This window comes from Scyliorhinus torazame, chromosome 6 (assembly GCF_047496885.1).
Source record: "Scyliorhinus torazame isolate Kashiwa2021f chromosome 6, sScyTor2.1, whole genome shotgun sequence".
Lineage (NCBI taxonomy): Eukaryota > Metazoa > Chordata > Chondrichthyes > Carcharhiniformes > Scyliorhinidae > Scyliorhinus > Scyliorhinus torazame.
Window position 1 is genome coordinate 156820019 of NC_092712.1, and position 24302 is coordinate 156844320.

At 51.0% G+C, this 24302-nt stretch overlaps 1 protein-coding gene and 1 long non-coding RNA gene across 4 annotated transcripts in view; one reads left to right on the plus strand and one right to left on the minus strand.

Moving 5' to 3' along the window:
• poc1bl (POC1 centriolar protein homolog B (Chlamydomonas), like) overlaps positions 1-24302 on the plus strand; it is a 145133-nt gene that overhangs the window by 25465 nt on the left and 95366 nt on the right. Inside the window, exon 1 of one of the 3 annotated variants that reach the window (XM_072509002.1) lies at positions 19564-19780. The exons of 1 other annotated variant lie outside the window; for it this stretch is intronic. The gene's annotated coding sequence lies outside the window, so the exon portion shown is untranslated. Of the gene's footprint in view, positions 1-19563; positions 19781-24302 lie in introns of those variants that run through there. One more of the 3 variants, XM_072509001.1, reaches the window with a different exon arrangement.
• On the minus strand, positions 1476-19992 carry LOC140425101 (uncharacterized). The gene is made up of 2 exons (XR_011947764.1): positions 19819-19992; positions 1476-1978 (listed from the first exon to the last, which is right to left on the minus strand). It is a non-coding gene; the product is annotated as an uncharacterized lncRNA (long non-coding RNA).

The following is a 24302-nucleotide window of genomic DNA, read 5'->3' on the forward strand; positions in this document are numbered from 1 at the left end:
TTATTATACACAGTAATCGCTACTCATGCACAAATTCTACGTCTAAGCTACTTCTATAACTAACAGGCCTATACTTAACTTTGAACTGGCCCACCAAGTCAGGGGAACAAATGGCCTTTCGTTCGGGTTCTGAGTCTGCGGGATTCGAAGTTGGTACGGATTGGTAGCTAGGAGCGCCTATCTCGTAGCGGGTGTTGAATTAAGACTTACGAGTTTGATGATCACTGGAGTCACTTCACCGATCACGGTCAATGTTGGTTCGTTGTTGCTGGGTGACCTGGGCAGGAAGAAGAGCGTGAAGAGAGGGAAGAGGTGAAGAAGAGAGCGATTTGAACTTGGGGCTGAATTCTTACTGTCCCCAGGGACTTCCCGCTTTTCGGGGCGGACCCTGTACCTGGTCCCAAGTGATTAACTTTGTCCCAATCGCTTGGTTCGATTTTCGCCAATTCTGGAGCAGTTCCCTGATCAATGGGCGGTCTTGAGGTGCTCGTTCACCTCCTTTGTTTTGGCTCCTGCTGGCGCCGAGGAGTCTGGCTTTGCTTTGTGTTTCAAATAGTTACTTATTGTTCCCGGGGATTGCTCATCAGTATGTAGATGGCTGTTCACTTTGTTATGCTGATGGTCGCTGGTATCGATGTTGTCTGGTTTTTGCAGAGGTAAATACACAGCAAACCTGCAGCTGCTGGTTTTTGTCTTGTTGGCTGACTTTCCCATCAGCCTTTGCCACTCGCCATTTTAAATCGGGAGTTGGCCAATTTAAGTGGCTACATTGGTGGAAAGAGATTGCTTCGCCAACCCACCAGAAATTGACAGAGCACACCGGTCACTTCGCCGAAAGCCCAAAGCTGGGAAACAGCCGAGGGCCAAAATGCACCGGTACCAGGACCGGGAATGAATCCTGCGCTGAGTATGACAAACTAAGAACTGTAACTGAGAAGGTCACCGTTTTCGGATCTACCAGGTCATTGGGGCTGACCTGGTCAAGAGCCTGGCAGAATTCAATAGGGCGAAGGCCATGCTGTACAAAAACGGCGTAAAGTTAGGGTTGCTGTACCCAGACAAGCGCTGGGTCACATTCCAAGGCAGGGAGCACTTTTTCACGGCCCCTGCGGATGCGGACAAGTTTGTCTCGGAGAACGGACTAGAGAAAAGTCAACAGGGACTGCGATGAAGAGCTCATGGGAAGAGATTTTTACTTTTGACTCTCTATTTTCTGAATTGCCAGCTGTGAACCACCATGTCGATCACTTTGCACGGGATTGTACTGCCTCGTTCTGGGGACGAGGAAGGAAAGAGAGGAAGGTAGGAGCGAGGGCAGCAGAGCGCAGGAGGTGAGGGGAATGGCAGATAAGAATGGGAGGATGCACAACTAGATCCAGAAGGGGGGCCACACACTAGCTGGCTAGCTAGCAGCAGGAAGCATGCAGGAGAGAGGCCGGGTCGCTGATGCTCGATCAATAACCCATGAGACGAGATTGAAGACAATTGAAGGCTTTATTGCATTAGATGTTTCCCCCAGCAGCGCAGGTACAGAATGCAGCTGCTGGGAGACACGGGCTCTTATACTCCGCCTTACTGGGCAAGCAGGCAGGCTTCACCAATTAAAATAGCTGTCTCAGGTACCTCCCAGACCAATGGTCTTACAGCATTATTCAGGGTACCGTAATACCCCTAATACCGACTACCACATTCACCCCCTGTTAAAAAATAGAGTCCGGCGGGGGTGGTGGTCTTGCGTTATACAGTGGTAGAGGTGTAGGTTATGGTGGTACCCGGTATACATTAGCAGAGTGTTTTGCCTCGTTACATGTCGCAACTATTCACAGTAATTATTTACTGTCAGAGGGAAGCAATTAGTCGATCGGGGGCCCTGGTCGTCCTCTGTGATCGTCGTAGCTTTGGCGGTGATGCAGGCGCTGGCTCGGGCATCCGTGGCTCCGGGAGCGTGGCTTCGGCTTCTTCAGCAGCTTCATCACCCCTAGATGGGACCAGTGGAAGGACCGATCTGTCATGATATTCAGGTAAACATCATGGTACAAACATACATACATACTGATGGACAGATCAACGGACCAATCAACAAACACACAACACCACAGCCAAACACAGGAAGCATACACAGTATAAAACAGAGAACACGACACTTCCCGTGCATTCCAGCAGGAGACAGCTCAGGGCACAGAGCTCACAGCAAGCCACTCAGACATCCACCATGTGCTGAGTGCCACTCCAAGATAGTATTAGGAATAGGTCCACAGATTCTAGGGTTATGATTGAACCTCAGTAACCAGTTTACCATTGTAAATAAATGTTAGTAATAAAATTGAGTTGTACCATTCGCAACCGTGTTGGTTCGTCTGTGTAGCAGAGTACCCAACACATCATAGTACCAGGAGTAACTGTGGGACCTACCTACGAATCCTCCGGAATCTGCTATCCTGCGCCATGGACACCGTCAGCACACCGCAGCTGCTACAAGTCGCTGGAAACCTCGGAGTCAATTGGAAGCTGTTCAAACAATGCTTCCAGCTCTTCCTGGAAGCCAATGAAAAGGAGAGCGCTTCGGACACCAGAAAGATCGCCATCCTCCTCTCCACGGCAGGTCAACACGCCATCCATGTCTACAACTCCCTGGTGTTCGCGGAAGGTGAGGACAAGACCAAGTACAAGACGGTCCTTCTCAAACTCGATCAACACTTCAACGTCAAGGTTAACGAGAGTTTCGAGAGGTATCTCTTCCAGCAGCGCCCTTTCATCACCCCTAGATGGGATGAGCCCTTTCAATCCTTCCTTACGCACCTCTGTATCCTCGCGCAGTCCTGTGGTTACGACACCACCTCCGATTCAATGATTCGGGACCAGATTGTTTTTGGGGTCACCTCGGGCACCCTACGCCAGCAGCTCTTAAAAATTAAAGGCCTCGCCCTAGCCTCCGCAATTGAAGCCTGTGTCCTGCATGAAAACGCGACTAGCCGCTACTCCTAATTTCAAGCGGTCGAATCGGCGCGGCAGGGGTCCTACGCGGCCGGATCGGTGAGGCAGGCATCCTACGAGGCCGAACGGGTCCAGGCGATTGAGTTCCTCCCGGCCCGCGGCCCGGTCGAGGGCGGCCATTTTGCACGCTTTTCGAGGTCTCCCGCGTTTGTGCGCGCCAAAAACGACGTCGACACAGAGGGACGTGATGTGCAGGCGCACGCGACGCAAGACCGTACTGCGCATGCGCGGTGGCGCAACGAACACCATGATGTCACGACGTGCGGCAACTGCGGAGCCGCACATTTAAAGCGGCAATGTCTGGCAAGAAACTGACAATGCCTCCGCACTACGCTGCCTGCTGTCGAGCAGCTCAACCTGCCAATGTTCCCCAATTCCGACAACCTCGCAGGGACGTGCGGACCATTCAGCCTCCTTACTACGAGTCGAGCCCAGACGATATCCAGACCAGTGACACAGACGACCGGGACGCCTTCCGGGTTGTGGTCATTGATGGGAACCGGATGTCTCCAGCCAGGACCCACCAGCTGTTGCACGTGAACACTGTCAATCCGGGTGATGAATGGTGTGCCACCCTAATGGTCAACCTGAATTCGTCGCCCACCTACTAGACTGGACTTATGTGCCTGTTTGTACATTGAACTCATAATACCACTGTGTTAATATGTTTCTGTTCTTCCTCGTCGTTACAGGAGTTCGTTTTGTCGTTCAACATTTCCCCGTTCTTTGTTTATGGTACAACCTCGTTGTTATGTCGCACCCGACATCGCCCCTTGTATATAGTTTAGCCCCATGTACATGCTGTAGATATTGCACACACGCACATTCAGCTGCACTCAGTACACATTTCTATTTATAACCACATAGGCACATGTTCTTGTAAAAAAGGGGGATGTCATGATATTCAGGTAAACATCATGGTACAAACATACATACATACTGATGGACAGATCAACGGACCAATCAACACACAAACAACACCACAGCCAATCACAGGCAAGAGCATACACAGTACAAAACAGGGAACACGACACTTCCCGGGCATTCCAGCAGGAGACAGCTCAGGGCACAGAGCTCACAGCAAGCCACTCAGACATCCACCATGTGCTGAGTGCCACTCCAAGATAGTATTAGGAATAGGTCCACAGATTCTAGGGTTATGATTGAACCCCAGTAACCAGTTTACCATTGTAAATAAATGTTAGTGATAAAATTGAGTTGTACCATTCGCAACCGTGTTGGTTCGGCTGTGTAGCAGAGTACCCAACACATCACGATCTACCTGGGAAGGGGGCGGCTGTGGGGTGCGCCGATGGGAGGAGGATGGGGTTGGTAGTGGAGGTGTGGGTGGGGATCCAGCGGGCGCCAGATCCCGTAGGGAGACTGTATCCTGTCGGCCGTCGGGGTACGCCACATAGGCGTATTGAGGGTTAGCGTGCAGGAGATGGACCCTCTCGACCAATGGGTCCGACTTGTGCGCCCGCACGTGTTTGCGTAGCAGGATGGGTCCAGGAGCTGCCAGCCAGGTTGGGAGTGAGGTCCCGGAGGAGGACTTCCTAGGGAAGACAAGGAGACGTTTGTGAGGGGTTTGGTTGGTCGTGGTACACGATCGGATGGAGTGGAGAGCATCCTGGAGGACCTCCTGCCAGCGGGAGACTGGAAGATACCTGGACCGTAGGGCCAGTAGGATGGTCTTCCAGACCGTTCCGTTCTCCCTCTCCACCTGCCCGTTACCCCGGGGGTTCTAACTGGTCGTCCTTCTCGAGGCAATGCCCTTGCTGAGCAGGAATTGACGCAGTTCTTCGCTCATAAAGGAGGACCCCCTATCGCTGTGTATGTAGGCGGGGAAACAAAATAGGGTGAAGATACTGTTGAGGGCTTTTATGATGGTGGCTGCGGTCATGTCGGGGCAGGGGATGGCGAATGGGAACCGGAAGTACTCGTCAACCAAGTTCAGGAAGTACGTGTTGAGGTCGGTGGAGGGGAGGGGCCCTTTGAAGTCCATACTGAGACGTTCAAAGGGAAGGGAAGCCTTTATCAGGTGCGCTTTCTCTGGCCTGTAAAAGTGCGGCTTGCACTCCGTGCAGATTTGGCAATTCCTGGTGGCTGTCCTGACCTCCTCGATGGAGTAGGGCAGGTTTTGGGTCTTAATGAAATGGAAGAATCGAGTGACTCCCAGGTGGCAGAGGTCCTCGTGGAGGGCCCGGAGGCGGTCCACTTGTGCGTTGGCACATGTGCCGCGGGATAGGGCATCAGGAGGCTCGTTTAGCTTCCCGGGACGATACAAGATCTCATATTTGTAGGTGGAGAGCTCGATTCTCCACCGTAAGATCTTATCGTTCTTTATCTTGCCCCGCTGTGCATTATCGAACATGAAAGCAACCGACCATTGGTCAGTGAGGAGAGTGAATGCTTCCAGTGCCGCACAGCTTCTACTATGGCCTGGGCCTCCTTTTCAACTGAGGAATGGTGGATTTCTGAAGCATGGAGGGTGTGAGAAGAAGGCCACGGGTCTGCCCGCTTGGTTGAGGGTCGCCGCCAGGGCTACGTCGGATGCGTCGCTCTCGACTTGGAAGGGGAGGGATTCGTCGATTGCGTGCATTGTGGCCTTTGCGATGTCCGCTTTAATGCGGCTGAAGGCCTGGCGGGCCTCTGCCGACAGGAGGAAGACTGAGGATTGAATTAGTGGGTGGGCTTTGTCCGCATAGTTGGGGACCCACTGGGCATAATACGAAAAAAATCCCAGGCAGCTTTTCAGGGCCTTGGAGCAGTGGGGGAGGGGGAACTCCATGAGGGGCGCATGCGTTCAGGATCTGGGCCTATAACTCCATCATGCACTACGTGGCCGAGGATGGCTAGACGGTCAGTGCTGAACACGCATTTATCCTTGTTAATGTTGTAGTATCAGGTATTGCAGTACCCGAGAGGCTGTAGACCATTGGGTAAGCCAAGCAGTTTACCATTGGCTGTTGGCATGTGGCTCCGCCCTGACAGGCGGGGTATAAGAACAGGTGCCGTCCCAGCAGCCCTCATTCTGTACCGAAGCTGCTGGGGAACAGATCTAGTCTATTAAAGCCTTGTTATGATACAACCTCGTCTTTGAGTTTAATTGATCGTGCATCAGTTATATGTTAGATTAAGGATTTTTGCGGTATGGAGGAATTTTTGGAGGTTGGTGTTGTGGTCCTGCTGGTCGTAGCCGCAGATGGTGACGTTATCGAGGTACGGAAATGTGGCCTGCAAACCGTACCGGTCAACCATTCGGTCCATCTCCTGTTGGAAGACCGAGTCTCCATTTGTGACACCGAAGGGAATGCTTAGGAAGTGGTAGAGTCACCCATCTGCTTCGAATGCAGTGTATTTGCGGTCGCTCGGGCGGATGGGGAGCTGGTGGTAGGCAGATTTTAGATCCACCGTGGAAAAGACCTTGTATTGTACAATCTGATTAACCAGATTAGATATGCGGGGGAGGGGGTACACATCGAGCTGCGTATACCTGTTGATGGTCTGTAATAATCGATGACCATCCTATGCTTCTCCCCGGTCTTTACAACCACTACTTGAGCTCTCCAAGGACTGTTGCTAGCCTCAATAATACCTTCCTTCAGTAACCGCTTGTCTTCCGACCTAATGAAGGTCCGGTCCTGGGCACTGTACCATCTGCTCCTGGTGGCGACGGGTTTGTAATCCGGGGTGAGGTTCGCAAACAGGGAAGGCGGATCGACTTTGAGGGTCGCGAAGCTGCAGACAGTGAGGGGGGGGGGGTGTATAGGGCCTCCGAATTTAAAAGTTAAGCTCTGGAGGTTACATTGGAAGCCTAACCCTAGGAGCGTGGCAGCGCAGAGGTGAGGAAGGATGTAGAGCCGGTAATTTTTAAACTCCCTTCCCTGGACCGTGAGGTTCACTATGCAGAACTCTTTGATCTCTACCGAGTGGGACCCGGAGGTCAGGGAGATTTTTTGCTTGACTGGGTGGATAGGAAGAGAACAGCGCCTTACCATATTGGGGGTATGAAGCTCTCTGTGCTCCAGGAGTCGATCAAGCAGGATGTTTTATGCCCGTTGATGAGCACAATCGTCATCGCAGTCGAGAGTGTTCGGGGCCGAGACTGGTCCAGGGTCACTGAGGCAAGTCATGGCAAAATTTGGATGTTTTCCTCGGGCGGTGTTTGGTCCTCTGAGTCGGGGTCCTGAGAGGTCAGTCAAGATGGCGGCGCTCACTGGTCGCACATGGCTGGAGGTGTACAAGATGGCGGCGCCCAGCCGCCGCACGTGGTCCCCGGGGGACAAGATGGCGGCACCCGGAGGCCGTTAGTGGCCCTGGAGAAGGAAGATGGCGGCACCCGCTGGCCGCATGTGGCTCGTGGAGAGGGTTGTGGTGGCGGTCCCGGTTCTCCCCCGGAGACTGCCCAGGCCTGGCATACTGCCACGAAATGGCCCTTTTTGCTGCACCATTTGTAGATGGATGAGCGGGCCGGGCAGCGCTGCCGGGTGTGCTTGGCTTGCCCGCAAAAATAGCAGCGTGGCCCCCCCGGCGTTGCCTGGCAGTCTCGCAGCACAAGCTTGTGGGGGGATGGGGGTTGCATCGGAGTCGGCCGCGGGGGGGGTTCCATGCTGCCCAAGGGGCTGCCGTGTGGTCAGGGACGTAAGCGCGGGCGTTTTGGGAGGCCACATCCAGGGAGCTAGCAAGGGCCCGTGCCTCCTTGAGGCCTAGTGTCTTTTATTCCAGCAATTTCTGGGGGATTTGGGAGGACAGCATACCTGCAACGAAAGCGTCCCGGATCTGTGCGGCCCTCCTGGCCGATAAGGCCTTCTGAGAGAAAATATCACAGGCCATAGATGAGTATATTACTAATAACCAGAATGGGCAGTTATCATTCTCCATGTTCTGGGAGGCACTGAAGGCTGTGATCAGGGAAAAAAATATTGCTTACAAAGCATGGAGAGATAGGGACGAGAGGCCAGCTAGGTAACAGCTAGTCGACTCCATACTGGAAGTAGACTGGTAATACTCCGAGGCCCCGAACGTAGAGCTCCTGGCGGAGAGGAAAAAGCTGGAGTTGGACTTTGACCTGCTCTCTGCCAGGACATCAGTGCACCAACTCCACTAGGCACGGGAGACCCTTTACAAACACAGAGACAAAGCCAGCTGAGAAAGCAGGCAGCCATTAGAGACAGAAGAGGCAAACCGGTTGTGCAGCCGGAAAAGGTCAACAAAGCATTCCTGACCTTCTACCGTGGGCTGTACACCTCCGTGCCCCAACAGTGGACTTGAGGATGAGGCAGTTCCTCGATGGACTGGACATGCTAGTCGTGGGAGAGGATAGGAGGCGGGGCCTGGAAGAACCGCTAGAATTGGGAGAAGTCATGGGGAATATAAACTCCATGCAGGCAGGGAAGGCGCCGGGACCAGATGGTTTCCCGATGGACTTCTACAAAAGATCCTCGGCAGCCCTGGCCCCACACTTGTGAGAAATGTTCAAGACTCGCTGACGAGGGGCACCCTGCCACCCACGCTAGCATAAGCCTCAATCTCGCTGATACCTAAGAAAGACAAAGACCCAACAGAATGTGGTTCCTACAGACCCATCTCGCTGCTGAACGCTGCAGATGCAGAAATACTGGCCAAGGTCCTAGCCAAGAAGCTGGAGAACTGCGTACCAGAGGTGGTAGCAAAAGACCCAGGGTTTGTCCAGGGTAAACAACTAACATCGAACATGAGAATCCTGCTTAACTTGATCAGGGCCCCATCCTGGGAGAAGACACCAGAGGTGATCGTCTTCCTGGATGCAGAAAAGGCCTTTGACCTTGTCGAATGAACGTACCTCATAGAGGTACAGGAGCGGGTCGGGCTTGGAGCACGGTTCACCGCCCAGGTGAAACTCCTGTACAACGCTCCCACAGTGAGCATACGGACAAATGCTACCAGCTCTAAGTACTTCCAGCTGCACAGAGGCACAGGGCAGGGATGCCCGCTGTCCCCTCTGCTGTTCGCCCTAGCAATCGAATCACTGGCGATCATGCTTAGGATGGCAAGGAACTGGAAGGGGATCCGAAGAGGAAGCAGAGAGCATAGAGTCTCGCTCTATGCGAATGACCTGCTCCTCTACATCTCGAACCTGCAAAGCAGCATGGACGGAATCATGGTGCTCTTTATAGAGTTTAAAGCCTTCTCGGGCTACAAACGTGAGATTTTCCCGGTGAACACGCAAGGGGGAGGGGCAGAGTTGGTGGGACTGCCATTTAAACAGGCCCAACACAAATTCCGCTACTTGGGGATCCAAATCGCTCAAGACTGGACAGGGATCCACATGTCGAACCTGACCAGCCTGATGGAGGAAATTAAAAAGGACCCGCAGAGATGGAACACACTCCCACTCTCACTGGCGGGGAGAATGCAGACAATCAAGATGAACGTACTGCCCAGTTCCTCTTCCATCCCGATCTACATCCCCAAGGCCTTTTTCAACTCACTAGAGAAACTGATTATGGCGTTTGTGTGTGGGGGTGGGGGGGGTGGGGGGGGGTCGCAAGGATCCCAAAGAGAGTACTGCAGAGAACGAGATCCATGGGGGGGCCTAGCCCTCCCAAACCTGCAATATTACCACTGGGTGGCAACCGTGGAGAGGGTAAAGAGGTGGATAAAGGAGCCAGAAGCTGAGTGGGTCATAATGGAGAGGGTTCCTGCAGAGGGACCTCGCTCCGGGCCCGAGCCACAGCGGCACTCTCATTCCCACCGAATAAATACTCAACGAGCCCAGTGGTGATAACAACACTCCGGTCATGGAACCAACTGCAACAGCACTTCGGGCTAACTGAAATGTCTGACAAGGCTCCCATTTGCAATGACCACAGGTTCACGCTGGCGACAATGGATGCCACCTTCAAAAGGTGGAGACAGGACGTGGGGACGCTGACAGTTAGGGACTGACAACAGACTGACAACGCTCGAGGAACTGACAGGAAGTTCCAGCTGATGGGGGGGAACGAACTAAGGTCCTCGCAGATCAAAACCTTCTTACGCAGGGAAACAAGGACATCCCCATGACCACCACAACAATCACAGCTAGAAGACCTACTGGAAGCAGACATCCTTGGGAAAGGGAACTGGGGCGAAATGTATGGGCAACTACTTGGGAGGGCTAACATTCAACCGGAGGAGATGAGGGAGAAGTCGGAGAAGGGCTTGGGCTTTGAAATAGAGTGGTGATTCGGGAGTGAAGCACTGCACAGGGTCAACTCCAACTCCACTTGCGCAAGGCTAAGCCTAATGCAGCTAAAAGTGGTGTACAGAGCTCACTTAACCAGAACTCGAATGAGCAGGTTCTTCCCAAAGGTGGAGAACAACTGCGAATAGTGCCAAGGAGGCCGGGCCAACCACACCCAGATTCTGGGCCTACCCCAGACTTGTCGGCTTCTGAACAGCCTTCTCGAGGCGATGTCCAAGGAGGTGGGGATGGGGGTGGAGCCACACCCAAGAGTGGCAGTCTTCAGGGTCTCAGACCAGCCAGATCTGTTCATGGGGAGGAGGGCTAACGCCCTTGCCTTTGCTTCTCGCCACAGAATTCTGCTCAGCTAGCGGCCAGCAGCACCACCCAAAGCTGCAGACTGGCTGTCCGACTTATCGGAATTTCTCCAAATGGAGAAAATCTAATTTGCCATCTGGATGTCGGAAGAGGACTTACACAAAATGTGGGAGCCATTTACTTGTTTCTTCCAAGACCCGTTTGTAGCCACCAGCTAATAAGCCATTTGGCCCATCGAGTCTGCTCCGCCATGCGATCATGGTTGATTCTGTTCCTCATCCCCATTCTCCTGCCTTCTCCTCCCCTGATCCCCTTATTAATCAAGAAATCCTCTTATTAATCAGGAACACGATTTGTGCTTGAAGTGCAGTTACCTACAGACCAAGCGCTGGAAAGTCGAATTACACAGAATAGTTCTTAGAACATAAGAACTAGGAGCAGAACTTGCAATTTAGCCTCATGAGCCTGCTCTACTTTGCAATATGATCATGGCTGATCTCATCATGGCCTCAACTCCACCGTCCTGCCCATTCTCCAGAACACTTCAACCATTACAAATTAAACATTTGTCTAACTCCTCCTCAAATTTACTCACTATCCCAGCATCCACCGCACTCTGGGGTATCGAATTCCACAGATTCACGACCCTTTGGAAGTAGTTTCTCCTCATCGGTTTTAAATTTGTTCCCCCTTATCCTGAGACTATGACCTCTCGTTCTCGAATGCCCAACAAGAGGAAGCATACGCTCCACGTCTACTTTATTCATACCTTTTATCATCTTATATACCTCGATTTTGTCTCCCCTCATTCTTCTAAACTCTAGACTGTCTAGGCCTAAATTGTTCAAACTTTCTTCATAAGAAAAATCCCTCATCCCTGGAATCAATCTAGTGAACCTCCTCTGAACTGTCTCCTATGCCACTACATCTTTTCTTCAAAATCACTCGAGACTGGGTCACCACGAAGTCTCTCCCCATTTAGATAATAAGCTGCCTTTCCATTTTTCCGACCAAAATGCATGACCTCACACTTGTCCACATTAAACTCCATCTGCCACATTTTGGCCCACTCACCTAACCTGTCCATATCCATTTGTAAGGTTCTTATTTTGGCATTGCAACTTACTGTCCCACCTATTAGTGTTGGGTGGGATTTACCAACCACCTGGCCGTGTGTTTTTCAGCGGCGGAGGCAGCCCGCCAGCGGGATTTTCTGGACCCACCGTTGTCAACGAGATTTCCTGTTGACTGCACCCCTCGTCACCGGGAAACCCATGCGCTGTTGGTGGATTGGAATATCCCGCTGGCGTGAACAGCTGGTAAATTCCACCCGTCATCTGCAATTTTGGCTATAGAATCTTCTATCCTTGTATCCATGTCATTAATATAGAATGTAAATAGCTGGGGCCCAAGGACCGAACCCTGTGGCACCCCACTAGTTACATCTTGCCATCCAGAAAAAGATCCATTTATCCCGACTCGCTGTCTTCTGTCATTCAACCAATCTTCTATCCAAGCTAATAATTTACCTTTAACCCCATGTGATCTAAGCTTGTGAATTAACTTCCTGTGCGACACCTTATCAAATGCCTTCCGGAAATCCAGATACATTGGGCTGGATTCTCCGAGCCGAAATCGCTTTCGGCGCAGGGGCGGAGAATGGACATTCGCACGGAGATCGTGACTGGCGCCGCTGAAGCAATATTCCGGTCCCTGGAGAATCGCTCGGGAACGTGCGCGCACGATCTACGTGGTACGGGTAGGGGACAGCTGACAGAGCCCCCGCCCCGATTCTCCGTGCAAAACTGGCCGAGTTCCCGACGGCGTGGTTCTAACCACATACCGGCCGACAGGAACCTCGGGTGGCCGCTGCGGACTCAGTCTGCGGCCGCACTGGTGGGGGGTGCGGAATCGTTCATCGGGGGGCCGCGTGAACGGCCAGGGAAGCGATCGGCCAGCACGGACCCGCGGGCAAGTGCGATCTCGGGGAGGCATACATTTTTGATGACGTGTCCGCCATTGCGTGGACTCCCGACCGGACACCCATCACTTCAACGGGGTCTGCATCAGAGTCGTTTGATCTTGTACCACTGTACCTGGGGGTGGGGGAAGTGGAGGGGGTGCACGCAGGCACGCTGTGAAGATTAATGTGATAGTGGCTTCACATATATCAGGTGTAACATGTTGTAATAGTGAACATTTGACATTTCCAGTCCCTCTAGCTACAGATAATGACCCCCCCGCCCCCCGTAACAGCAACCACTCAGTGATCTTCAATCTTCTTGATCTTCCATGGTATACTGCTACATCTAGGTGTGTCTCAAGGATGCACATCAGAGGTGGAGGCAGCCTGATGCTTTCCAAATCCTGGGCCTTTGATGCCCTTTTGAGGATGTCCTCTGGAGGCCCTGGAGCTGGAGGGCCCAGGCTGGCATACCGGTGTCACAGGCATCACTGTGCCACCCTGTTCTGCCTGCCACGCTTGAAATGCATTGGTGTCAGGAGGGGGGATTCGGAGGAACTGGGGACCGCCGTTGTCTCCTTGGTGGCAGGTTCTGGGATGGCCTCCAGCGCTTCCTCCTCCCCGACGATGCCTGTAGGTTCCTTTGGGTCTCCATGGGATGTAGGGACAGCTGGAGTGAGCTCCAGAAACCTCTGAGTCACCTGGCTCTGCCAGTCCTGGAGGCTCCCCACTGTCTGTACCATGTTGTTGACGCTCCCAGCAATGATCCTCAGTGACTGGACCATGCTCTGCAGTGCCTCTGCAATGTCCGCCTGCATCTGGGGCACTTCCCTCAGCGACAGAGACATGATGTCGAGACCCACAGCCATTGTCAACATGAACTGAGCCATGCCTTGGGCACCACCACTCAAGACACTGTTGTCGTATTCCAGGGTTTCCACTGCAGTCGCGACCCTAGTAATAATGGCCTCGGTGCCATGCATTGTCAGCACCATCTCCAATGCCCGTAGCCTTTGGGACCCCTCTAATCGGTTATGCACTTGCTGGAATATCGCTGGCACTCACTTCTGAATCTCACGTCCTGTCATCTACATCAGCTTTAGGAGAACCTTGTCCAGAGACTCAGCTTCTGATTGGAACCCAGCTGAGTCCTGGGATCCAACAGACCTCCGACTGCTGTTTCCCTTGGATGTTCCTGCCTCCACCTGGGTGTTCATCAGAAACTGTGAGGTACTCACCAGATTGTGTCCCAGAAGCCTGACAACTAATGTCACCCACCAAGGTGTGTGTCTTTGCACTGATGGTCTGTTGGGTGGCGGGGGAGGGGGGGGGGGGGAAAACGACTCCAGATGCCCCAGCCTCATCAGGTGGAGGGAGATACTGCGCAGGCCAACCTCGCTGTTGGTGACTGCTCTCACCTCAGTCAACCCCACGATTTCCATGGGGGTTTCGCACCTAGATATGAAGGGGTTGTGCTGGTGGGTGCCAGTGGGTTCGGAGGAGTGTGGTGGTATGTATTAGGGGTCATGTGGGGGAGTATAAGAACCCGAGCTTCTCCCCGCTGCTTCATTCTGTTGCTGAACTGCTGGGGACAAGTCTCGCTTAATAAAGCCTCATCGACTTCTTCACTACTCGTCTCTCTCGTAAGTTATTGTGCGCTACAAGGAGTAAGCCGAAAGATCGGATGTGGAGAGGGTGCGAGGTGTCAGCCAGTGATTTGTCGGCAGGAGGATGGGGTGGGGTTTGCGAATATGAGGGGTGGCAGGCCCAGGAGGTGGTAACTTACCTTTGCAGCTCAGTGGTGACCATTGGCCTTCTTCCAACATTGGATACCAGTCCTCCTTGTCAAGCTGTCTGCACTGATTGTCCTTGCCACTGCCCCCAGGTGGTATTAGTGACCCTGCTGCTGGTCCTCTAGCCCCCTCAGGGTAACAGGATTTCCCATCTCGCATCAATGGCGATGAGACGCCTTGTGAGATCAACATCCCCAAAGCGAGGAGCAGATCTGCGCACTGCCATACTTGTGTGTTGACTGGGAGTGAGTAGTCAGGGAGCATTTAAAAGCAACTTCTCCTTTTTAGCAGCAAGACACTGTGGTGCAAGTCTGCCGATAATGGCGATAAGCTAGTGGGGGCTCATTTCCGGCATGAAATGCCATTAAATACAGGCTGCAATCTCGCCGATGCAGCCATTGAGAAACAGCCCACCAATCATGCCCAAAATTACACTTTTCAAAGATTCAATGATTTATTAATTTGGGGAACAAAAGCCCCCTCAGTCACCAGTTTAGGCCCTCTGTCTGCCATTTCCAATGAGGTAGAAGTTTGGTATACAAGTTACTTCCCATCCTGAAGGAGGGGAAATTTATTTGTGGCAATCAAAATTGTCAGTCTCTATGTGCAAAAATTTTAGGAAGAAATATTTCACCCAATACCAAACATAATTATCTGGTGTTATGAGCTGGGAAGGAAGAGTAGGCTGCACCCTCTAATTACTTGAATAAAAGCCTCAGGTATCATTCTTGTCTGATGATTCTTCAGTCGCACATCTGGCATTCTTTGGCAATCATTAATGTCCCTGATCATTGGACGTGTTCTTAACAGAAATATCCCCATCCTTATCTTCAGGTGCTTCATCACGACCGACCCCTCTGTCATCAATTCAGGAATAGGATTGCCCACTTGATGATTCTAAATTGCTCCAATCTCTAACTTCACATAAGTCCTCTGATAATGAAGCACCCTAATGCCAATTTACAGGATACAGCCAACATCCTGACAAAATGGCAAGAAACAGCCTGATGAGGAGCATCTTCAGCAAGAATAGATTTCCTTCCCCCCTCCCGACCCTCATTGCAGAAACACTTTGTATCAATATTGTGGGTATAACTTCTCTGGAGATTAATGGGATCTGCCATAACAACATGGTGACTGCAAGAGGACAGACGTTGCATAGTTTGTAAATAAACACCTCACCCTATAACCTCCTCTAAGCCTCTGAACGATATAAAAGACTCGGGTCAAGGGTCTGATTGAAAACTCATCATTGCTCGGATGGGTATGGGCACAATAACATGCAGAGAGTTTCAACACTATCAAACAAAGCACAGTCTGCTTAATCAGTGCTTGGATTCAATATCCATTCCTTATGCCAGAGTGCATTTTGGTGCAGAATGTTGTACCCACAGGATGCACTGCAGCAACTTTCCAAGTCTCAGCTTCAAGCACCTCTCACCCACCCCTATGACTCGGACCCCGATGATAACAGCAGCAATGTTGTGAGGACACCATCACCGCCAACTCCCACACCATCCTGACTGAGCATACATCCCTGTCTCGGGTCAATATTCAAAATTCCCCCAGCTCACAACATTACCTGCTGTGCTCAAGATGGGCTGCCAAAATCTCCTTAGTGTCATAATATACACCCAGGTATATGATGGTGAACAGACAGGCAGTGATTGACACACAGGATGACCAGTGAACACACAGAACACAGCAGCCAATCACCAGATAGGACATGACCACTATAAAGCCAGAGGGCACTAGGTTTCCCGGGCTCTTGGGATCCAGCCTCTGAGGCAGTCAGAGCCCATGAGCAGCAACTAGAACATGCACCATGTGGCAGTAAGATAGTCTGGTCAGGTTAGCCTCAGGTCTCCAGCCAACTCAGCATAGTGTCAACGCACAGTTAAAGTATGTATGATAGTTAAGAGTTCAATAAAATCGAGCTGCATTTCTTCAAGTGTTGGAAGCCGGTCTCTCTCACTGCTGCAGCAAACGCAGTCCTCGCAGACCCGGCATACCCAAAACATCATGGTACCAGTGAGACATGCTCGAGTTTGACGGACCTACCTTGAGATAATCTGCCTGTGACCAGCGATCAGCCATCCGGTAACATGGACAGCGTTCTCCCTCCCCCGCAGCTCCGCATCGCCGGCAACCTCGGTGCTAACTGGAAGATTTTCAAGCAGAAGTTCCAGCTGTATCTTGACGCCACCGACCTCAAAACCGCATCGGATGCCAGGAAGATCGCTCACTTCCTCTCTACAGCCGGGGACCACGCTATCCACATCTTCAACTCCCTCACCTTTGCTGAAGGCGAGGACAAGACAAAGTTTAAAACAGTCCTGCTGAAGTTCGACAGCCACTGTGCCATCGAAGTCAATGAGAGCTTTGAACGCTATGTGTTCCAGCAGAGGCTGCAGGGTAAGGATGAACCTTTCCAGTCCTTTTTACCCACCTCCGTATCCTCGCGCAGTCCTGCAACTATGGTTCCACCTCCGACTCCATGATCCGCGACCAGATCGTTTTCGGGGTCCATTCCGATCCCCTTCGCCAGCAACTCCTCAAAGTTAAGCAGCTCACCCTTACCATCGCCATCGAAACCTGCGTCCTCCACGAGCACCCTAACAACCGGTACTCACATATCAAGGCGGCAGAGATGGCGCGGCAAGGCCCCCACGATGCGGAGCGGGTGTAGGCTGTAAAACAGCTCCAGGGCCTGAGTCTGGGTGAGGGCGGCCATTTCGCGCGCTTTTCCCGGGCTCCTGCGCATGCGCGCCACGACCAAGGGGACGGCGAAGCCGACAACCGAACTGCACAGATGCGCACATCGTTCGACCGCACCATGCATGCGCGGTGGCGCACGGAGCGTCCTGACGTTGGCGCCATGATGTGCAACAACTTGGCTCTGCCCATTTAAAGTGGCAATGTCCCGCGAAATCTCGACGCTGTCTCCAGTGTGGCAAGCTTGGCCACTACACAGCCCTGTGCAGATCTGCTCAACTGCCCAATACACAGTGATCCCAGTCGCAGCGCAGGAACGTCCGGTCAGTGCAGCAACCCGTTGCAGACTCCGACTCCGACATGGTTCCAGATTCTGACACCGAGGGCCTCACATCCCCATTCCGGGTGGGCATCATCACCAAGCATACGATGCCTTCAGCGAAGAAGGTGAAACAACTCCCAGTGATGAGCATTGATCTGGACGATGAGTGGTGTGCCACCCTCACGGTCAACAAGGCTCGCATACGCTTCAGGCTGGACACTGTCGCTTCAGCAAACCTCATTTCAAAGTCTGACCTTGACACCATCAACGTGTCAGCCCAGCATTCTTCAACCGGCCTGCCAGCTCCTCGACTACAATGGCAATGCCATTGCTGCCAGTGGCTCATGCCAGCTTGCGGTATCCCATCGTTTTTCAGAAGCAACACTGCGTTTTGAAATTGTAGGAACCAACAGAGCTTCTCTGCTCGGTGCTCGGGCCTGCAAAATCCGGAATCTTGTGCAGCGGGTTCACACCATGTCATCCGCAGAGGCAACAACCTCGCCAGATGTCGACTTCAAAGCCCAATTAGATAACATCATAGCACAATACCACAGCGTATTCAAAGGTATGGGTACACTACCTTACCGATACAAGATACTGCAGAAGCCGAATGCCACACCTGTGGTTCATGCACCGCGTCGGGTGCCGGCACCCCTCAAGGACCGCCTCAAGCAGCAGCTGCAAGACGTCCAGGACCAGGGCGTCATTTCTAAGGTCACTGAACCCACGGACTGGGTTAGTTCCATGGTCTGTGTCAAAAAACCGTCAGGGAAACTTCGCATTTGCATCGACCCCAAAGATTTGAACAGTAACATCATGAGGGAACACTACCCTATACCTAAACGAGAAGCGCTCACTAGCGAAATGGCTCACGCCAAGCTTTTCATGAAGCTGGATGCCTCCAAGGGGTTTTGGCAAATACAGCTGGACACGTCCAGTCGAAGGTTGTGTACATTTAACACCCCGTTCGGTTGCTACTGTTACAACCGGATGCCCTTTGGCATCATCTCCGCCTCGGAAGTGTTCCACCGCATAATGAAGCAAATGATAGAGGGCATCGAAGGGGTGCGAGTGTACGTCGATTAAATTATTATCTGGTCCACAACTCCTCAGGAGCATATCAATCGCCTCAAGCGTGTGTTCCACAGGATCCACGAGCATGGCCTCCGACTCAATAGAGCCAAATGCTCGTTCGGTCAAGCAGAAGTAAAGTTCCTTGGCGACCATATTTTGCGGTTCGGTGTGCGGCCAGATGCGGACAAGGTGGCAGCGATCAACGCCATGAAGACCCCGGAGGACAAGAAGGCGGTCCTCCGCTTCCTAGGAATGGTCAATTTCCTTGGGAAGTTTATCCCCAACCTTGCATCACACACCACAGCTCTCCGCAATCTTGTAAAAAAAACTACAGACTTCCAGTGGTTCCCCATTCATGAGCAAGAGTGGTGTGAGCTCAGGGCGACACTCACCAAGGCCCTGGTACTGGCATTTTTCGACTCCGTCAAGGAGGCGAAGATCTCCACCGACGCGAGCCAGGCTGGCATTGGGGCAGTACTCCTCCAGTGGGACGAATCCTCCTCCTGGGCCCCAGTTGCATATGCCTCGAGAGCCATGACGCTTACTGAGCAACAATACGCTCAGATTGAAAAAGAATGCCGGGGCCTCCTCGCATAACACACAGAACACAGCAGCCAATCACCAGACAGGTCACGACCACTATAAAGCCAGATGGCACTAGTTTTCCTGGATCCAGCCTCTGAGACAGTCAGGGCCATGGGCAACAACTAGAACATGCACCATGTGGCAGTAAGATAGTCTGGTCAGGTTAGCCTCAGGTCTCCAGTCAAGTCAGCATAGTGTCAACCCACAATTAAAGTATGTATGATAGTTAAGAGTTCAATAAAATCAAGTTGCATTTCTTCAAGTGTTGGAAGCCGGTCTCTCTCACTGCTGCAGCAAACGCAGTCCTCGCAGACCCGGCATACCCAACACATCATTTAGCACAACTCGGAGATGGGCCTTGTCCTCCACCCAGGGACAAATAAGTGGACATGGGGCAGCGAGAAGATGAATGAGTTGTACTAAGTTTGTAAACAGGTGAAGATATACAAACGCACAAGCCAGGAAGTGGCAATAGCAGATCTATCCGCCACTCTCTTGGTGCAGTTGAGTCCCAACCCGGGATAGGGGGTGTCCCACAATGCGCTTTGTGCAGTTGACGCTAGGTTTGTGATTTGGACGAGAACTTCCTGGTGAGGAGAGAGAGAGAGAGAGAGATTAAGAGCAGGAGAGGACAGGACACAGGAGCTGCCGGACACTCGCCCAGCGGAGGGAGGGGGGGGCGGGCTCACTCCTGTCCAGTCTGCCAGCTCTCACCTGTCCAGTCTGCCAGCTCACCGCCACCAGTTGCGCCCGGGGCTGAGCGGACACTTGCCTTTTGTCGGAATGTAGTGGCTCCGAGTGCGACCATGGTGAGTCTGAACTAAAGAACCGCCCTCCCTTTACTTACCTCCCCCTTTCTTCTCTTCCCCCTCGCTTATTTTTTTCCAACAATACTTTCCTCCGGGCCAACTTGATTTGAACCAGCGGTTGCGAGGTGCGGAAGCCCAGGCCGCACTAGCCCGGCTGCTGGTTCCGTGAAGCTCGTCACAGGACAAACAGGCTGGAAACTCCCTCTCATCCAGCCGCCTCCCTCTCCAATCACTTCAGTTCCAATAACACTTTCCGTTCTAATAACACTTGTTGGCACAAGTAGCAGATTCCGCCTTCACAGTGTTTTGGGCAGTCACTTTGTACAGTTACTGTCCAGAGACAGTTCACATAAAATACTTGATGCACTTTTTAAAAAAAAAATTGAGTTCATTGGTATGCACATCGGTGAACAGTGTCACTTCTGAAACCAAGGCCAGCTGCGACTATTGCTATTTGGAGAGCTGCACAACTTGCACAGGGAGAGAGGAGAGACTAGCAGCACTGCAGTCTGTTCAAGTGGACTGGAAATATTCCTCTGTCAACCGTGTGAGAAATATTCCTCTGTCGACCTCTGTCATCCCGTACCAGCCTACCCGAACAGGCGCCGGAATGTGGCGACTAGGAGCTTTCCACAGTAACTTCATTGAAGCCTACTTGTGACAATAAGCAATTCTCCCAAAATGGGCTATGTCCCCACACCGGTGTAAAAACGCCAGACTTTCTTGAAAAAAAATTAAGAGCTATTCTCCTACCTGCAGGGGGTTGGCAGGGCCCCGGAGTGCTTCTCGCAGCTTTAGCTGCGGATATGGGCCCCCGCACTTCCAGTTCCGAGGAGTCCATGCATGCACATGGCGGCGGCCTCCAGCAGCCGAGCCAAACGCGATGGCAGACTCAGCCGGCAGACCTGGACTAACAAACAAGGTACCAACGATTTGCCCTGCGCCACTCCATCTAACCTGCCGGATCGCCGTCCTGACCGCCCATGAGGCATCCCCGGTACTTGATCCCCCCGCCCCCCCCATCAGTGCGACCGGAGACTCAGTGCCGACTGACCATATGTGGTTAGAACCATACTGTCGGGAATTTGGCCGGTCGGGACCGGTGCATCGCTGGGAGGGTCTCTGGCAATGGCCCCCCCAGCCGGGCCGCGTAAATCGCGCGTGAGCGATTCTCCAGTACCGGAGCGGCACCGGGCCTGATTCTCGCGTAAAAGTGGATTCTCCACCCCCGCTCGAAACACGATTTTGGCGCAGGGCTGTGGAGAATCCAGCCCTAGGTCTTTAGGCTCGGAAGTATACGACTGCCATTTAGATTCCACTCTGCCAGCTGTTTTACATCTCTCACGGGTAACCAATAATTGTTCCTGAGCTAACATTTATGATTCAGAATCTGTGATGGAGGTTATTCTGGTTATTATCTGCATTTATCTTTTTCTTTTGGAATTAAAAAAAATAAATTTAGAGTATCCAATTATTTTTTTCCAATTAAGGGGCAATTCAACATGGCCAATCCACCTAATCTGCACATCTTTGGATTGTGGGGGTTACACCCACGCAGACACGAGGAGAATGTGCAAACTCCACACGGACAGTGACCCAGAGCCGGGATCAAACCTGGGACCTCGGTGCCGTGAGGCAGCAGTGATAACCACTGCGCCACCGTGCCGCCCGGGTTATCTGCATTTGTAATGATAACAGCAAGCCTGTTCCAATCAGCTTATGTTATTTCGTGTAGGGTCAAAATTGTGTTCTTCAGTTGCATGCTTAATAGGAATATTGTAGAGCTTCACTTTTTTTTATTTGGAATGAAACTTAAAAAAAAAATAACTTCAGAGTATCCAATTAGTTTTTTTTCCAATTAAGGGGCAGTTTAGCGTGGGCAATTCACCTACTCTGCACATTTTTGGGTTGTGGGGGTGAGACACATGCAGACACGGGGAGAATGTGCGTACTCCACATAGACAGTGACCCGGAGTCGGATCGAACCTGGGTCCTATGGTCCTGTGAAGAAGGCAGCGAAGCTGAGAGCTAATCAAGGAGAAGGACGATATGGGTGAGGAGAAAATCTATGACTTGCACATCAAATGTGTTTGTTGTGTTGACACTGAGCAGGACTCCCTTCACCATCTGAGGGAGAGAGAAGGAGAGACTAGCAGGGCAAGGGGCAAGGCCAGACATCGCCTGGGCCTCACTGTTGGCCACAGTCTTGGAGGACCCCTGAGGGGCTCCTGACTCCAGTTGGTAACAGTTTGGTAACTGCTGATCTTACCAGTTACATTGCACTTTGTTATATGCACAGTTGAAGTATCAGCCGAAGAAGGGATATCAGGAGGCTAGCGAGGAAGATTAAAAGTAATTCTAAACTGAGTGCATAAGCCAAAGAAAAGTTATTTTTGAATTAGTGCAAGTTACTTAATTAGTATAACTTGTATGCTAGTTGTGCGGAGTCAGGTTTAACAAATGATACCTCAGATGAATGCATTGGTTTTCTTGCTTTGAGAGAGGGAAGGCAATAAATGATCAATTGTAGGTTCACTAAGTACTGTGTTCAAATTTCTGTGACCACATGGTAAGATTAATGAAAATGGTTGTTTGGATGCAGTTGTAAGGTGAATGGCAAGTGATCAGATTATTGTTTTTAGACTGAATGATGTTAGTACCAAAATCAAAGGTTTACCTTGGAAATAATATTTTTTAACAACAGTTGGAAGTTGTTGTCTTTTCAAATATTGTTATTACTATTGAGTCCTATGAACTGGGATTTTAGAAAAAATCCAATTGATTGGAATACAGTGGTATTTAGGACACTGTAATTCCATCATAATCTTCTGAGATTACCTGAATTTCTCTAATTTCGGTTGTCTGGAGCATCACTGATATTAATCGCTTCACCATTGGTGGTTGTGCTCCACATCTCTCTCTATCTCCCTTTCCTTCTATAAAATGCTCCTTAAAACCAAGCTTTTGACTATCTGTCCTAATATCTCCTAATGTGATTTGGTGTCATTTTGCTTTATAATAGGTCTGTGAAGTGCCTTTGGACCTTCAATTACATTAAATGTGCTGTATAAATACAAGTTGTTGTAAGGACAGAAAAGCACATGATTTTCCATGAAGTAATTTAATTTGCCATATCATAAACAATCATATCCACTAGTGCCTCTCTCTGACCTGAATGCCAGTTTCAAAATCAAATCTGTAGTTTATTAAAACAATTATTTTTGACACTTGCGATATTAATGTAGTTTTGGTCTTTATTAATTGAGGGCAAATAAATAAATATCTTGCATTAATATAGCATCTCTCATGCCACCAGGATATCCCAAAGTGCCCTACAATCTATCAATTGCTTTTGAATTATTGTCACTATGGCAGACAAACTGCATACACCAACAGGTGGTGTTTATTGAAGTATAATTATTGGCCAGGATACAAAGCAACTTGCTCTGCTGCTCTTTAGTACCATGGGATCTTTCATGTTGACCTGAACAAGGTCATTTTTTAATGTCTCATGTGATTGATGGCACCTCTGACATTGCAGCATTCCCTCAGTGCTGCACTGACCTTTCTCCTAGATTACTATAATATTTTTTAATTGCTGAAAAAAGAAACGGTTTGGAGGTGCCCACACACTGGATTCTTACAAACAAGATGAGAGGTTCTATTAGGGTTGTTGCCCATACAATCTAAGATGGAGAACTGAAGACCGTGCACTGCTGACATCATGGCAGCATTGTGGCTTCACAGCGCCAGGGTCCCAGGTTCGATTCCCGCTGGGTCACTGTCTGTGCGGAGTCTGCACGTTCTCCCTGTGTCTGCGTGGGTTTCTTCTGGGTGCTCCGGTTTCCTCCCACTAGTCCCGAAAGACGTGCTATTAGGTAATTTGGACATTCTGAATTCTCTCTCTGTGTACCCGAACAGACGACTAGGGGCTTTTCACAGTAACTTCATTGCAATGTAAGCCTACTTGTGACAATAACGATTATTATTATTACTATAGACCACGTGATGCTTCACCAGCAGTGATGTAGTCTCTGATACAGAGCACCCTTCCCCCATTACTTCTTTAGTGCAACAGCAACTGCTTAATGCTTTTACAACAGACCCACTTAATCTCCACACACATATTTACAACTCAATAAGACAATCTCTCAGGTGGACGTCTATTCCTTTTAGGTCATATTAGAAGCTCTGGAACCTGACTACTCGAGACCATGGAAGTGTCCTCTTTTCCTTCAGTGGGTAGTACTTCCTGGGACGTTGCTCCAGTGTCCCCCTCTACAGGTATTGGGATGTTCTCCGCAACAAAATCTGAACTTGCCGTCTGGCCTCTGTTCCAAGGGAAATATTTCTTGAGCAGTCTGTGATTTCACTTCATGAAGCTAGTAGCTGGTTAGCATGATGTCACCAAATTCTTTCATCATCTGTATGTACGGCGTATGATTATTGGACCTGTCTTTACCAGGATCAGAGCAAGTACCCATTTTTTGTTGGCGATGCAGCTTCTGGCTGGCATTTCATC